The sequence below is a fragment of the Lathyrus oleraceus genome, chromosome 4 (assembly GCF_024323335.1).
Source record: "Lathyrus oleraceus cultivar Zhongwan6 chromosome 4, CAAS_Psat_ZW6_1.0, whole genome shotgun sequence".
NCBI classification, from domain to species: Eukaryota; Viridiplantae; Streptophyta; class Magnoliopsida; order Fabales; family Fabaceae; genus Lathyrus; species Lathyrus oleraceus.
Genome location: NC_066582.1, coordinates 298,301,847 through 298,316,760, shown reverse-complemented (window position 1 = coordinate 298,316,760; position 14,914 = coordinate 298,301,847). Strand labels below are relative to the sequence as shown.

The following is a 14,914-nucleotide window of genomic DNA, read 5'->3' as shown; positions in this document are numbered from 1 at the left end:
GCGCTGTCTATTCCAGTTTTTGGCGTAGTGTTAGGAATTTTGAGGTTTTCTAGTCGGGCCCTCTGGTGATAATGTACAAGTGAAGGACCACATATCTCTAAAAACAACATTTGAACTAGACGAGAACGTGAAGACAATAAATGTCAGGTATCTCGTAGTTAACACCCATTCTCCACACAACATCCTCATAGGTAGGTTCGGACTTAATGTGTTAGGGGTTATCCTATCAACATTGCATTTAAACATCAAATATCATTAACATGAGGAGCCTTTCTAATGTCAAGGAAGTTAAACAATTAACAGGGTACCTAGCGGCCCTAGCTCACTTTCTTACTTGTGCAGGTCACAAAGTGTTCCACTGTTCCGCTTTGGTCTGTAGTGTTTTCATTAATTTTCACGTGTGTTTTTATCGTTAAATCTTAGTATTATTTATTACATTTTGTTCAATTTACTTCATTTTTCCTACTTTTATATGTGTTTCATGTGTTTCGAAGATACAAGGTAAAAGTATAATGCATAGGAAGTAAAATTCGGGAAGAAGGCACAAAGACCACATTACGTCCAGGATGTAACGGTTTTTACGTCCATAATAGGTGAAACATTTCCTCCTTTCCAAATCAGGCTCCCAGTACAAAAGATCAGAGAGCATTACGGTCGGGCTGTAATGGTTGTTACGGGTTGAAATTTGTGCAACGATAACATAACATTCCATTTTCTAAGTTCTTTTTATTTGGTCTCTTGAATAAATTTTTGTTACAAAAGACGCATTAAGGCCCCATTACACAAAATTATATCTCTCTTATTGGTCCTAGGCCTTTAAATTTCCTTGTAAAACTCATATTAGATAGCTTACATTTGTTATTTTACTTAGATTACTTAGAATATTTTCTGCATTTTATTTTTATGCATTTGTTTTGTTTTTTTTGTTGTTTATAAAGTCTCTAAAGAGAAATTGTACTCGTTATTTCACTGTAGTCCATGTTATTTATTTGCTTCATACATTTTTATTGTTTTTATGTGCATGTCTATGAATATGTATGTTTTTACCTCTCTCATGCTTGAGTAGTAATTTAAGGATTTAGGACATGCGTGTTGTCTAGAAAACAGACCCCGTATAAGTTCCCTGATTTATGTTGTATAATGAGAAATAGATATTTGTTTCGGTTTATGTTTTTAAATGATTAAGTTCTCTAAGAAAGTAGGGACGAGTTAGAAATCAATTATATATTGAAAGAGTATAATTGATGTCCGACATTGAAATTTTGAACAATTGTATATGAGGCAACGAAAGTGTCTCAGATCAATTGAGATACACTTTACCATTTTAAAGAAGGAAATTTTGTGTATAAAGGATTCTAAACTAACAAGATATGCTACAAAAGCAGGTAACTTGTTAGTTCATAATATGGTAATATGCTGGCGAAAGTATGCTTTATGAATAATACCTATTTATCTTTAAAAATCAATGATTCTCGTTATTATCTGAATTGAGAACTTGCATGGGTAAAATAAATTGACCCATAACTCTGTTTAAAAAAAATTATTTTGTAATTTGATTTTATGTGCTTAATGAATGCCTCTACGAAAGTAGAAACAACTTTGAATATCAATTGAAGAACTAAAAGGCGGAGGTTGCTATCTTAACTTAAAAACAATACAAATAGATTGACGACCTATTTAAGAAAGCGTATATAAATGAAAATATAAATTCTTAAAAGATATGATTATATGCTTCAAAAGAAGATGCAACCTATAAATTTCCATTATTTCGTTGAAAAAATAATTTTTCAAAACAGATATTAGAGAACTGATTTATTTGGATTGTAATATAAATAGTATGCATAGTTCTAAGTCTTTCTTTATAAATTATACTTTAACTAAAAAAATCAATCAAAATTGTTCTCAAAACTACTCCAATTGATCGTCTTAGATAAATATAGAAATAATAGAACTCGTTACTCAAATAGGTCTTTATGGACGATAATAATTTTATTACTTCGATATTGTTGTACGCTTGTGGTGTGTCATGCCCCTCTGAAAAAAGCAGGATAAGTTTGAATGGACAAGCAAGTGCGAGGATATGTTCTCTAAGATGAAAACATTTCAGGAGACACCGCTCATACTAACGCGTCCAGAAGGATCCGCACGCCTCTATCTGTATTTGTCAATCACTGATATGAAAATGAGATATGTGCTTCTCTAGCAAAAGGACAAAAGTGAAAATACCGTCTATTTTATGAGCAATGTATTCCAAGTTGTTAATGAAAGGTACTTGAAAATTGAGAAAATGGCTTTAGTGGACTTGATAACTGAAAGGATACTCAGATTGTACTTCCTAGGGTAGCGTGTAATGGTAAAAAATAACCATTTTATCGCCAAGTTTTGAAGACATCAGACCTCACAGAAAAATGGTATCCTGGTCAGTTGAGTTATCTGAGTATAATATCCAATAGAACCTAACGGAAGCATCAAATTGGAAAGTGTCGTACCCTAAATTTTCCCCACTCAATTTCATTGCATTCATCTTTCATTCCTTTGCATACATTCTTATGCATACATTCATTTACACAAGGTTCATTAATATCTCAGGTGCATTATCATATCAACTGTCTCATTTGGTCATTGGATAACATTAAGTATATGAATTCAAAATCTTGTGCTTTTTTTATTGGATCATTTGAATAGTCAGACCATGGTATTCAATGTCAAAGCATATGTGATATTCATTAAGCTTCATTAAAAGAATGAATATTTCCCTTTGGACTTTCATTTGAGGCAATTGAAGTTTTGGTCAGCTTTAAGTCTTATAAGGTTCATTTCATCAGTAAGCCACGTTCCTTAAAGCTCTTTGTTTGTTAAGATTTACATGCATTCATTCCTTTTATTTATAAAACAAGTTTAATTCAAATACAAGCATTCATCGTTTTGCCTTTTCCAATATACATTCATTTATATGAGTGTTATTCAAAGATATTTGGTTCATACATTGATACAGAAGAAGAAACAGAGAAAGCATATTAAAGAACAGTAACATATCCAGCCACACATCAGAGAATAGAGGAAGCATATTCGAAAGAATTCATACCTGAATCGCGCAAGACCGTTATTTATGGGGTATTTCCATTTCACCTTTTTATATACATTGTCGAATCGTATTTCATATGGCGGAGACTGGCTATTGTTGAACTGAAATGTTTGTTTGCCGAAACCAAATGAGTAGTTCTCAAATCAATACTCGATGCCTTATTTAAAAAAAAAACAAGTTTTAATCTTCAGAACCTGTTTAAGTTGCTCTCCTAAATATGCTTGGATCTTCAAAAAACTGTCGTTCCCGGTATGTTGGCTTCTTGTAAGTGGAAGGAATCACGAAGTCACTGGTGGTTGGCCATCGCCACCTTCGTGGGGAGGTGCTATGAATCCGTGAGAGAGGGAGGCACTATGTATCTGTGATGGAGGGAGAGAGAGAGAGAGAGAGAGAGGTGTTGTGGTTGGGTGACGTTGTCTCCTTTATGGGTGACCACCGTCTCTTTCGTGAGGGAAACGATGCGGTTGGATGGCCACCGTCGCCTTCTGAATCGTGGTCGATCTGTTTGTTTGGGTTAAGGAATGTTTGATTTGGTTTTTTTTATTTGTGAGGGAGCGCACCCGCCATTGTTGGAGCTTCATTGTTCATTTGGTTTTGAGCGATCGTTTGAAGGGAAAAGTTCAAAAGGGGGCGACGATTTTGTTTTGATTTAGGGTTTCTAGCGTGTTAGTTATTTTTGTCAATTGGGGTTGGGTCGGGTCCGACCCGCCTCAAGACCATATCCGTTATTTTTTTAGGTGGGCCTCTTACCCACCCATCCCCTGGCCCAAACTTTTATTTTTTTTTAATTTGGTTTTTGATGGTTTTATATATGTATTAGCGGACGCGCAAATCCTCCAACTGGCCGCTCATGGCCTGGTGGTTGAGACATCTTTTGTTTCCTACCAGGCCCTTGGTTTGATCCTTGGCATTAGACATTTTTAATTCATTAGTTTTATTTTCATATAATTATCATTCTTTATTTTATTTTTTATTTTCGTAAGTTCTTTATTTAACTTAACCATTTTTGTACCCCCTATTTAATTCAAATTATTTTAAAATACTTGTTGGTTTCATTCTATTTTCTTTTTTTAAATTTTAAGTGCGTAAAAAAAAACTTATTAATTAATTTATTTATTTATTTATACTCGACTTATTTTGGGGTCTTTTTACATCAAATCTTTTTGAGTGTATCCATTCAACTTCCGTTGATTTCAAACTTCCATGCTTCGATCATTTTAATTTAATTTCAAACCTTTGCATTAACCTTTCTTTCAAACTCTTTTTATAATAAAATCAGAAGAAAAATATTATATGGGTGAAATGTCCAGTCGTAATCCCGAATGCTAGGCCTAAGTTGTAAGAGCTTGTAAACCATAAGTGTTTGCCTTCCCTTCAAAACACTTGTAAATATTCAAACTTCTTTTCTCAATAAAATTGGAAGAAAAAGATTACCTGTGTGAAAGGTCCAGACGTAGTCCCGAGTATTAAACTAAAGTTGTAAGAGCTTGCAAGTTATAAATACTTACCTTTCAAACCCAAAAATACTTTCAACCAATCAAACTCTTTTCTTTGCCGTCGTGCGATCTTTAAAACCTTTTCATAAACAATAGACATCTTGTCTTAAGATGATGTCAAACAATCATTTGTCCACAATTATTGAGTTGAGATAAATGACGTTTTTCCAAATGTTGATTTGTAAAATCATTCGATGTGTGGTATACATTCGCTCCTCATCTGTTTTGGGTAAAACAATATTTTTCGTTGATTAATACAATGTAGCTTTCGCTAAAATCGACCAACAAACAAACTTTTTCTACCAGAACTACGTAAGCTTTGAGTTCTCTTTTGAGATGCATAGGAGCAGGATCGTGAAATCTTGTCAGGCTCATTAATAAAAAATTTAGGTTTAGTCCCCTTCGTTAAAAAATCCAAAAACATCTTCTCTTTTCTTTTCATCCTATTATTCTTTCCCTCCTAATAACTCGAGAAACCTAACATTTCTAAGTTAACACTGACGTGCACAATTAACCTAACGGTTCCCATAGAATACAACGGACGTGAGGGGTGCTAATACCTTCTCCTTGCGTAATCGACTCCAGAATCCTGATTTGGTTGCGACGACCATAATCATTGTCTTTCTTTCTCGGATTTTATCAATATTTCCCCTTTTCTTTATAAGAATAAAAAAAGTTCGGTGGCGACTATGTCCAGTCCATCATGCGAGTGTGCGATTGCGCTTCGCCAAGTCGTGTTCTTATTTTTTGAGGTGCGACAAAAAGGTTAGCCTATTTATTAGCATAATTCAATTATCCAGTGGCCGTGGAAGCCCCCCCCCCCCCCACCACACACACACACACACACTGTCATACCCCAAAATTTATCCATCATTTTTCCTGAAAAAAAAAAAAAAAAAAAAAAAAAAAACGAAAAAAAAAAAAAAAAATTTTAATTAATTAATTAATTAAATAATTAAAATAAATAAATAAATAAAATATAACAAATTATTTTGGACTTGGGTCTCCCTCATTCCAAGCCCATTACCCACAAAATTAGTCTATAAATACTGAAGTTTCAGTAGAGGAAAAGGACGGGGAGTTAGACTTAGAGTTTACACTGGGAGATTCACTGGAGAAAGAAGGAAGAGAAGCAAAACACTCTGAGGTTTCCTTGGAACAAAACCTTGAGGAAAAAGAAAGAGAGAGAACAGAGAAGGACGGATAGAAACTTTGGCATAGGAACCCTGCCAACCCGGAGAATTCAGAATAAAGAAACCCTGAAGGCAGCTCATCCGCCCCGAAGCCATCGCCGCCCAATTCCCGCCGCCTAACTCATTCCGATACCACAAGTGGTCAATCCCTTCAACCTTGAATTGGCAAACAGGTTTGCGTATCTCTATTGTTTATACTTTCAATTGGCCATATCTACACATATAATGCATCATGATTAAATGTTGATATATAATTTGCTTTCGTATGTGAATTTAAATATGTCTGAATACCCTGAATGTTTGACCATGCTGTTCCTGTGATAAAATGCCATAAAGTTCAAGGTTCCTAACATGGGGCTGTTTTTCTCAAAATTCAAAATCCGTGGCCGTTCGCCTGGCCTTCGCTAGGCGAGGCAGAGGCGAACGAGACAGTACCTGATTTTTCTAGTCTGTTTTTTTTATGTTTTTATCATAGCCATGCATTATTCATCCTATCCTATTTACTGTTGCGATATTTTTCCGGTGTAATCTTCGATTGCACCCTGATTTGGTATTCTGACATGTTTCTTTTTGAGCTTCGAAAAGGTTCACATATCCCAGGAAAAGGTTATTGGCTAGGTATTCCACTTTATTTGTGGGATACCCTTGTGGAGTTTTCACCCTAAATTACCTAATTAATTTTGATGTATTAATTTTAATGTATTAATTTTAATGTATTAATTTTAATGTATTAATTTTAATGTGGGAGAATTCCTCCTAATCACCTAATTAATTGTAAAACTTTGCCTTTGAATAAGTGATCTTGGACCTCTCTTTGTTGCCTTACGATTACGATATTACGGTCATGTCCCGCGAATGTGGGGATACCCTTAGCAAAGACCCTTCGGTTAAATCATCATAAAATAAATTATAGTCCCTCGGATGTTGCCTTCGAATATACAACTTTGTCCCTCGATGACCCTCCGATGTTGCCTACGATTAAATGATGATAGTCCCTTCGAATGCTAAGGTATCCTCATAACTGTTGCCTTCAATGACCAATCGATGACCCTACGATGACCCTTTTACATCCAAAGGATAAAACTACTTATTTCTCAATAATAAGGACAGTTTTACCCTCATAAGGATAGGAAATGCCCGTAAAGACCTTGGGTCGGTATAACTCTTAATTGCTGGCTCACAACTTAAAACACTTTTTCGCACCTCACACCTTTCAAAATACCTTTAGAAAATCACCACTTGGTATACATTCATACTAGAATCATTACCGAGTTATATTTTTCTAAACAATTTTCAAAACTAAACGAGATAACCACTTTGTATACATTCATACAAGAATCATTACAAAGTTAAATTCTCTTTTCAAAACAATTTTCCAAACAATTCACAAACACTTTTTTTAGACAAAAATAATATAAGTGATCGAGCAATTAAGAGCCCATGGATAACCATGGATACAAAGGGTGCTAACACCTTCCCTTTGTATAATGTACCTCCCGAACCCAAAATCTAAATTAAGGTCTTTCCTGTTCTTTTCCACCTTTCCTTATTGGATAAAAGAAAAGTCGGTGGCGACTCTTGCTAACCGCGACATTGCGATTAAAACCACAAAAAGTCCAGTTCACCGTATGACAGAACTGGCGACTCTGCTGGGGAATATTTAAAAAGAGAGGTTACCTTAAAAACAAGATCACTTATTCAATTTGTCTGATTTATTTTTAAGGGATTGCTTGGGTATGTTATGCTTGAGTGAAAGATCCTACACCCGGATCTAGTGTACCTTAGGTAAGTAGCAAGAGATCATCGCGACTGTCCGGCGTATACTGGAATGGTCAAAATGATGGCTACGGTTAATGTGGCACTTTGGATGTCCTGATGTTCCTCATGTTAGTTGAGGAAATATTTGGCATTCGCGTGGTGTCATAAAAGCATTAACCAGACCTTTAGAACCCTAATTGACTCATCCTGGCCATTAGAAAGTAGTGAGATAACTGGCTTCGGTTCCGACTGAAGTTGGTTGAGACTCGATACTACACTCTTTGAGATTGGACTTTAGGGAAGCTTCGGTCAACCACTTGGTGTTGCACTGAAGTGGACTTAAGGAAAGGTCAATGATTTGAGATCCTTCTAGAACCCGGTTACTATTCTAAGACAGGTTGAACCCACCAAACTTCAGTGGGGAGGGTACTTACCTATGGAACTCATGCAAGCCTTAAAACCTAGGAATGATTGTTGTATGACTTGCTTATGCTTGTTATTTGTTTAATATCATAATATCATAACATCATAACATCATAACATCATAACATCATAACATCATAACATTATGACATTGCACTAATCACTTCGAGGACTTAGGGATTTAACTTGGCTCTATTTTGTAAGGCTATGGCTCCCAGGAAGACTATCCGGATAAATTTTGTAGTCATCTCTCCTCAACTCAAGGATTTAGTGTCAGAACTTCCTGATCAGGCTCAGTTCGTCAAAAAGCATGGTTCTCTCCTCGATTTGGTTACCACTGGTTTCAAAGAAGATATGATGAGAGTCCTATTCCAGTTCTTCGATCCTAAACATCATTGCTTCACATTCCCAGATTATCAGTTGGTGCCCACATTAGAAGAATTTTCCCAGCTTCTTGGGATACCTATTCTTGATCAAATACCTTTCAGTGGTTTAGAAAAGATTCCGAGGTCCGAAAAAGTTGCCGCAGCTTTACACATGACAAAGTCAGATATTGAAGCTAATTGGGTAACAAGAAGTGGAGTTAAGGGTTTACTTGCCAAATTTCTGATGAATAAGGCCCGAGAATTCTTAAAAGTCATGAATGTCCATGCTTTCGAGGAGATTCTAGCATTACTAATCTATGGTTTGGTGTTATTCCCTAATCCAGATCAATTCATAGATATGAATGCTATTCAGATATTTCTCGCTCGTAACCCTATGCCTACCTTGCTCGGCGACATTCTGCATTCCCTTCACACTCGTACTATGAAGAGGCAAGGGACTCTCATGTGCTGCATACCTTTATTATCCAGGTGGTTTATTTCGCACCTTCCTCAGTCAGTCTTGAAGAATGAGCAAAGTTTGAGATGGTCTCAAAGGATAATGTCGCTCTCCCACTCAGACATCCGTTGGTGTCCTCATTTCAAAGAAAACAATATCATCATTGACCGTTGTGGAGAATTCCCTAATGTACCACTCATGGGGATAAGAGGAGGTATTACTTATAATCCTGCTTTAGCCCTACGTCAGTTTGGTTGTGCTCGAAGAGATGGTCCACATGAAATAATTATACAAGGCACGGTGTTTGACTATGATAACGATTCCCAAGGTCTCCGTCAAAGATTTGTGCGAGCTTGGGGCATGGTGAAAAGAAGTACTTTAGGACAGAAAAACTTTATTCCTATGGAACCTTATCTCAGATGGGTCCGCACAAGAGCTCGTGAACTTGTCATGCCATATCTGGCAGTCGGACCACTGATTGTTGAACCAGAAGCTGAAGGAGGTACTCCTCAGATCGTTCCTTATCCAGATATGCCTACCGATGTTGAAGAGTTAAAGAAGTCCTGGATCCAGTTGAGAGAGGAAAGGGATACTTTTGAAGCCCAGTTCTGTGCTACAAGGAAGAAGGTGTTAGAGCTCACCGGCCAGCTTAATGAGGAACGAAGACTCAATACATATCTTCGCCCAAAAAGAAGCCGTCCCTGGGAGACCTGAGCTTTTATTGTATTTTACTTCTTATTATAATGAATATTAATCAAATATTATTAATAAAAGTGGCTTTCTTTTTTTGGTAGTTTATGCAAAATTAAATTCCAAAAGTCCTTGAAAACATTTCATACATTGCATAGCATAACATGACATTGCATAACAGGTACTCTAAAAGGATCAGTATTCTCACGGTTTTCCTTCAAACAGAAAAATGGACCTCGAACAAACTGTCAAAGATCTCCAGGCTCAGAATGCTCAACTCCAGGAGATGATCTTGAACTTATCCAAGGGGCAGGAGGAACTAAAGACTCTCTTGCTCAAGAAGAAAAAGGACAAGAAATCTGTGAGGCACATTAACCCGGGAAGAAGGCAGTTTACGAAGATCAATATGACTTTAGCACAAGCACTGCAGGGTATGCTAAAAGTAAATTTAATTACCCTCAGAGATCCTCCTGCAAAACCCAACACTACTTCTCCTCGTTATAATCCCAACGCCAGGTGTGCATATCACTCCGATAGCCCCGGGCATGATACGAATGATTGCTGGTCGCTGAAGAACAAGATTCAGGATATGATCGACGCTGGGGAATTTGAATTTGATCCTCTGGATATTCCTAATGTCATCACTGCTCCTATGCCCGATCATGACAAGACTGTTAATGTTGTAGAAGATGTGAATAGCGATTGCAACTTGGATAATTGGAAGGCTGAAGACACTATTCCAACTTCCTTTAGTCAGGAGTAATTGTTTGTTGTTTATTCAATGTATCAAATTTGGTTAAATGTTTTGTCATTCTCATAAGCATATTCATATTCAATAAATCAATGGACTTTTTGCATTCAAATATTGCGCTCTTTATCTTTCCTGTCATTTTTCAAATAAGCTATGCTTTCTTGCACACACTCACGTAACAAATTGCGTATCCACATCCACTCTGGATCCTGTTGATAATAGTTCTGCTACTGTTCATTATGACTTCGAAAATCCGATCTACCAAGCCGAAGATGGAAGTGAGGAAGATTGTGAAGTACCTGAAGAACTTGCCAGACTGTTACTGAAAGAAGAAAGGACTATACAGCCGCATGAGGAGTCAATTGAAACTGTCGATCTGAGTACTAAAAGTAGACAAGAAAGAAGTCAGAAGCCTCTTGGGGCACTTGAATTACATTGCCCGATTTATATCCTACTTGACTGCTACTTGCAAACCTATCTTCAAATTACTGAGGACAGTCAAGATATGATGAATGTCAGGAAACTTTTGATAAAATCAAGAAGTGTCTCCAAGAACCTCCAATTCTGACACCACCAGTTGAAGGAAGACCTCTAATCATGTATTTGACCGTGTTAGAAAATCCAATGAGGTGTGTTGGGGCAACATGACGAGTCTGGTCGAAAAGAGCATGCCATATACCGCCTTAGCAAAAGGTACCGACTGTGAAACAAGATACTCATAGCTCGAGAAAGCTTGCTGCGCTTTGGCTTGGGCTGCTCGCCGATTAAGACAGTACATGTTGAATCATACCACTTTATTGATTTCTAAGATGGGTTCTATCAAATATCTATTCGAGAAACTTGTTGTCTCCTGAAAGAGTTATCACTGATAATAGTGCTAATTTGAACAACAAGATGGTTACTGCACTCTGCACGCGGTTCAAAATAAAACACTCTAATTCTTCTCCGTACCGGCCAAGGATGAACGGCGCCGTGGAGGCTGCTAACAATGTCCAGAAGCTTATACAAAAGATGACAGTAATGTACAAAGACTGGCATGAGATGTTACCATTTGCTTTTCATGACTATCGCACTTCAGTACGCACTTCGACAGGGGCAGCTCCGTTCTCTTTAGTCTATGGAATGGAAGCCATCTTACCAGTGGAAGTTCAGATTCCCTCGCTAAGAATCATGAAAGAGGCGGGCTTAGATGAAGAGGAACGGATTCAGACTCGACTCGATCAGATAAATTTGATTGAAGAGACTCGCGGCTATTTGTCATAGGCAGATATATCAGAAACGCATGACCCAGGCATTCAACGAAAGGGTCAAGCGACAAGTGTATCAAATTGGCGACTTGGTAATCAAGCGTATCGTGCTACCGCAAACTGATCCCAGAGGCAAATGGACTCCCACGTACAAAGGGCCATTTGTAGTTAGGAAGGTATTCTCTGGTGGAGCCATGATACTTGCTACAGTGGATGGCGAAGATTTCCCGCATCCCGTGAACGCGGACATAGTTAAAAAATACTACGCATGAAAAAGACCCGCTAGATCGACGTATCTAGGCAAAAGTAAGGGCATCCCGGCGAACCAAAAGGGTTCGGGCAAAAATTAGGGATATATATAAAAAAATGTACACCCGGCAAGTCGAAAACCTGAAAAGGTGGCTTGGGCAAAAAAGGGTATCCTGGTGGACTGAAAACCTGAAAAGGCGGTCCAGGCAAAAATTAGGGATTAAAGCGTATGACTATGTCCCGTTCTCAGTCAACTTTCATCCAAGTTCAAGGGACTGACCAAGCCAATCACTTCTATCCGACAGCAGGGGATGAGATGCTTGAAGACATAATGGCAGTAGTAGACTTAAAATCAATAGGACTTTTTCTGCATAGCTTTCTCTTTGTTTTTGACAATTTCCTCTTACTAGGATTTCTGTCTCCTTGTACATAATTTGCCTGTTTATAGGCCTTCTTTCAAAAATCAATACAACCCTCTTTCAAAAAAGATGCTTTTGTTTTTTACTTTTCTGTTTTGGTTGCGTAAATGTCCATTGATTTAATTTGAATTAATATGTGCATTTGAATATGACAATGTTTACCAAAATACATGCATAGAATAGCAATAGCAATTACTACCCTACTTCAGGATCAAGGAAAAGGTCTAATCATGCTTCCAATGAATCCACTACCAATTCTCTTCCCCCCAGCAAGCCTGTTTTTTCCCCAGAAGAAGTTGGCAGTATTCCCCGGCACAGCCAGCTATTCCCCAACAGAGGTCGGCATCATCAGACAGATTGATCATCTCATCCATCCCCAGCCAGGCTCTGTTGAATATCTCTACCATCAGACAGAAATCAGAACCCCCAGCCGAGAGAGGGTCCTCAACACGAATATCTCCAATCAGTAGATGGGGATTTATTTTCCCCAGTAGAGTCCCCAAGCAGAACTTCTCATACGCATAACTCATTCATTGCATCATTTCACAGCATACGCATGCATACAACATTCGCATTTATTTTCGAAAGCATAAAACATCTCATGCATCATGACATGGCATAAAGCTAACTTTTCTTTGCAGGTTAATTATCCTCCTGATATAGTCAAAGTAAAAGGCTCATTCAGGCAGACGCCTTTATCAATCACAGACAAGATTCAGATACATATTCCAGATGTAATTCATGGGAACATTCATTCTGACAACACTTCGATATCCTCCTAGCGATGGCATCTTTAAGCCCATCCCAGACATTTATTGCAAGTACAACGTATACAGATACAGCCTAACATACGGTTCATTCTGATTCAGCTCAACATATGACTCCTTCAACTCAGATACGATCTAGCATACGATCCATTCTGACCTTCGACAACTCAGAGACGATCTAATGTATGATCCATTCTGACCTTCGACAACTCAGATACGATCTAGCGTACGATCCATTCTGACCTTCTTCAACTCAGATACGATCTAACAGACGATCCATTCTGACCCTCAACAACTCAGATACGATCTAGCGTACGATCCATTCTGACCTTCTTCAACTCAAGTACAGTCTAATGCACGACCAAGTTAGACCTTCATCTGACCAGATGCTACCTTCGGACAGGTACATTTCTGGATGGTAGTCCAGTATACGGCTACTCCCTTTCCCAGATGCTACCTTCGGACAGGTACATTTCTGGATGGTAGTCTAGTATACGGCTACTCCCTTTCCCAGATGCTACCTTCGGACAGGTACATTTCTGGATGGTAGTCCAGTATACGGCTACTCCCTTTCTCAGATGCTACCTTCGGACAAGTACATTTCTGAATGGTAGTCTAATATACGGCTACTCCCTTTCCCAGATGCTACCTTCGGACAGGTACATTTCTGGATGGTAGTCCAGTATACGGTTACTCCCTTTCCCAGATGCTACCTTCGGACAGGTACATTTCTGGATGGTAGTCCAGTATACAGCTACTCCCTTACTCAGATGCTACCTTCGGACAGGTACATTCTGAATGGTAGTCTAGTATGCGGCTACTCCCTTTCCCAGATGCTACCTTTGGACAGGTACATTTCTGGATGGTAGTCCAGTATACGGCTACTCCCTTTCCCAGATGCTACCTTCGGACAGGTACATTTCTGGATGGTAGTCCAGTATACAGCTACTCCCTTACTCAGATGCTACCTTCGGACAGGTACATTTCTGAATGGTAGTCTAGTATGCGGCTACTCCCTTTCCCAGATGCTACCTTCGGACAGGTACATTTCTGGATGGTAGTCCAGTATACGGCTACTCCCTTTCCCAGATGCTACCTTCGGACAGGTACATTTCTGGATGGTAGTCTAGTATACGGCTACTCCCTTTCCCAGATGCTACCTTCGGACAGGTACATTTCTGGATGGTAGTCCAGTATACGGCTACTCCCTTTCTCAGATGCTACCTTCGGACAGGTACATTTCTGAATGGTAGTCTAGTATACGGCTACTCCCTTACTCAGATGCTACCTAGTGTACGGTACATTTCTGAAGTGTAGTCTAGTGTACGACTACTCCCTTTTACCATCAGATTCAGCCTACTGGACGGCTCATTCTGCAACTCAGATTCGATTTAATGTACGATCGATTCTGAGCTCCAGCAACTCCAATGCGGTCTAACGTACGACCCATTCGGATCCTCAACTACTCAGATGCTACCTAGTGTACGGTACATTTCTGAAGTGTAGTCTAGTGTACGACTACCCCTTTCATCATCAGATTCAGCCTAACGGACGGCTCTCTCTTCAACTCAGATACGATCTAGCGTATGGTCCATTCTGATCCTTTATCCCCAACAGCATATGACACACTCCGACTCCCCAGCGAAGTCGGCAGCCTAATGGATGACTCATTATTCGGTCTAATGTACGACCCAGTGTGGCACCCATGTCTTCAAATTGGCCTAATGTACGGCTCGATCTGAAGCTTTCGTCATCAAACCTCCCGGATGGCATCTTTAAGCCCATCTCCATCAAGACCAACTGTCGATCCTCAAGTGCAAATTTTTGGGGCATTCTAGTGTTCAATAATCTTCCACCTCCAGACCACGAATGGCATACACGCCATCCTAACTCTCTCGGTTCAAGAATATTGAACAGGGGCAGCTGTCATACCCCAAAATTTACCCATCATTTTTCCTGAAAAAAAAAAAAAAAAAAAAACGAAAAAAAAAAAAAATAATTAATTAATTAATTA

General features: G+C 38.5%; 1 long non-coding RNA gene across 1 annotated transcript; it reads right to left on the bottom strand.

Moving 5' to 3' along the window:
* Nucleotides 1-1,854: 1,854 nt before the first annotated feature.
* Nucleotides 1,855-3,794, bottom strand: LOC127075224 (uncharacterized). The gene is made up of 2 exons (XR_007786263.1): nucleotides 3,086-3,794; nucleotides 1,855-2,155 (listed from the first exon to the last, which is right to left on the bottom strand). It is a non-coding gene; the product is annotated as an uncharacterized LOC127075224 (long non-coding RNA).
* Nucleotides 3,795-14,914: the final 11,120 nt, after the last annotated feature.